This window comes from Cynara cardunculus (genome assembly GCF_001531365.2).
Source record: "Cynara cardunculus var. scolymus isolate 2C chromosome LG 3, CcrdV1, whole genome shotgun sequence".
Taxonomy (NCBI): domain Eukaryota; kingdom Viridiplantae; phylum Streptophyta; class Magnoliopsida; order Asterales; family Asteraceae; genus Cynara; species Cynara cardunculus.
The window spans coordinates 5,801,860-5,804,839 of NC_037530.1; the positions used below are offsets into that span (position 1 = coordinate 5,801,860).

The following is a 2,980-nucleotide window of genomic DNA, read 5'->3' on the forward strand; positions in this document are numbered from 1 at the left end:
TTTCCGATCTAAACGCCGATTGTTTTCAATCGTTTCTATCTTATGTTCAAATTCCTTCGTAATTCGTTCACTCTTCGTCTTTAATGTTTTGATATGATCCTCATKAAGACAATTTTTGCTATGTAAATTTATGGAATGATCTCTAAGAACCATATAATTCGTTTCTAACTGAACAATCTTCTCTCGCAATTCCTGATTTTCCTTCTTTAGGATATCTGCCATTTTAAAAAAAATGATCAGTTAAGGATCTATGCAGTGAAATCAGATAAATGAATACGAACAGTTAAGCTCAAAAAGTAAAAGAAAAACACAAACACTGAAAAACACACGCAAAAACAGATATACAATGATTCAAAAGAAACTAAAAACAGTCTAAAACAATAACTACTTTTATGCCTTTCTTGAGTAAAATCCAGATTGCATAAGTAGGTACTCAACCATAAAGATGGGCCAAGTGATCAAGTCCAACATATTCCAGTTCAGATGCCTTAGGCAATTAGTAGTTTATGTTGAACTCTTACTTAGTTCTCAGTTTGCTGGTGTAAACCATCACTAACAATCATACAAATGGCCGACCGTATGTAAGAATTCTGCCCAACCTTCAAGTGATATAAAAAAAATCAGACTGTTACTGGGGACAGTCAAACAAAGGCTAGGCTTCAATTATTTCCCTTTGAACTATTAAAAATATCAACAGCATTTGCAGCCTTAAAGAATGTGTTCCCTTCTTTTCTTCTTTTCCTCACTAAGCCCCTCACACGGTCTTTAACCTGTTGTATCTCACTGCACAATCTAGCTCTGTTCCTGTTCTTGATCTTTGTTTCCTCAAGGCAACTTCAAGTCTTGCTTTTGGAGTTGTTGAAATGCGGCTACTAAACCTTTAGAGCATCCGCAGCAGCAACAGAAACAACAGCTTCAAATCTTGTAGACTGGAATAGAGAATCAATTGTGTTACAGTAGCTTCAACAGAAACAGAAACAACAATCTTGGTTAACAGCAACAATCTAGAAACTGTATCTTATGAAAAACAGCAACTGTTTCTTCAAATTGGTGTGACCAACAATCAATACAAAACAGTAAAACAATCAATACAAAGCTGCTAAAAAGAAACCCAAAAACTGCTGCTGCAAGTCAAGAACACATATACCAGTCACAAACAATATAGCCAATCTGTCCAAAATAATCCAGCAAATTCAAACTCCAAAACTACTTCTGTATCTGTCAATGATGAAACGAAACAGAAACTCTTAAAACAGTCTCTAAACAGCCACTTCCTCACAATGGACAGGCATCTTAGTATGCTCCTCACAAAAACTGCTATTGCTTAAACCTACAAACACCAAACAGCATGTCTAAACCTGTCAAGATTTGAATGTTTAACCGGACAATATGCAATTCTTAAGCCTGCACAATTCAACTAAGCTGCTGCTTTCTTGTTGTTGCTGTTGAAATCACAGCAACTTGTTGCTGTTGCTGTGAACTTGCTGTTAAGAACCTGCAACCTGTTCACTACTGTGAAGTTGCTGCTGCTTCAAGAACTGTTAAGAAATGCAATCTGTTTTTCTTCTGGTTGCTGTCTAAACACAGCACAACAAACTACTTTTAAGAACCAGCTGTTAAAGCTGTTTCAAATCAATCTTTCTTTGCTGTCAAAAACAAAAATCAAGACACCTGATGTTGCTGCTTAGTTGCTGTCAAAACAAACTGTTAGGCTGCTGCTGTTTGCAACCTGTCACTTGTACATCACAAACACAGTTACGTTGCTGCTGTTTTCTTCTGTCCAAACACAAACACAGCATTAAAAAAAACTTAAACTGCTGTCAAGACATGATGTTGTTGCTTAAAAAAAAATTTGCTGCTGCTGTTTTGAAGTTGCTGCTGCTTTCTTGTTTTGGACTTGCTGTTGCGGAGTTGTTGTTACAATTGAGTTACTGTTTAGAAACCTGTTGGCAAGACATCCTAATTGTTGTTGCTTCTGTTTCAGTCAAAACTCATATCCTGTGTAGCTAATAGTAGCTCACAGTCACCTGCACACAATGTTAAACTATAATTAACTTGCGGCTACTTATGACAACAAAACAAAATTGCTTCTTCAACCTGCTGCTTCTTTACCTTTCTTCTGTATGAATAGTGAATAAGAATCCCAAATCAAAAAGAATCAAGAAACAGCAAACAAAAAGGAATCAAGGTAAGAGGAATCAAGCGGATTAGAAGTCCGCTCAAAAACTTTGATGACCAATTCTAAGTTCTATACCKCTCGAATACCGGACAAGAGTTGATCGGTTTAGGTATAAACCGCTCAAATTAAAAACTTGAGATGAAATTGAAAATCAAACCTGATGAGTTGTGCTTAGCCGAGAAATTGATTGGGTCTTGAAACAAACCGGAGAACAATCCGATCAATAGGTGAGCGGTGTAGATGAATACCTCTTGAAATACCGATCATACCTTCTCCGGTGTATCTCACGGTTTACCTTCTTCGCTAGTTCTCCGCTCGTTCTCAACTCAAGTGGCACACGGTTTAGACGAACACCGCTTGAATGGTGTGCGGTTTACTTGAACACCGCCTAGTCTGAATGAAACCTGCGATTGAGCTCTAGTCTGCACAAAATGTCGATGAGTTGCACAAGATGAAGTAACCGGACTGTTATCCGGTCAAGTTATATTGGGCCAGACTTTCTGGTTGGGCCTTGAACATGTTATGCACTCTAACAAGAAATTCAACACAAAAAAATAAAATCGGATTAAAACTATCAAAAACACAAAAACTAAAAGAAATTTTTTAAAAAAAATGGATCAAAACACTGATTTACGAAAAAAAATTAAGAACACGAAAAAAATTTAAAACCTAAAAAATCCGATCAAATCTTGATAAAAGTTGATCAAATCACAAAAATTTGTGAATAATAAAGATTCACAATGCAATTTCGAGCATTTTGATCATTTTATAACATGAAAACACAAGATTTTATGATAAAAT

General features: G+C 36.2%; 1 long non-coding RNA gene across 1 annotated transcript; it reads right to left on the bottom strand.

Annotated features, from left to right (window-relative positions):
- Positions 1-1,120: 1,120 nt before the first annotated feature.
- On the bottom strand, positions 1,121-2,611 carry LOC112509804. The gene is made up of 2 exons (XR_003068865.1): positions 2,337-2,611; positions 1,121-2,027 (listed from the first exon to the last, which is right to left on the bottom strand). It is a non-coding gene; the product is annotated as an uncharacterized LOC112509804 (long non-coding RNA).
- Positions 2,612-2,980: the final 369 nt, after the last annotated feature.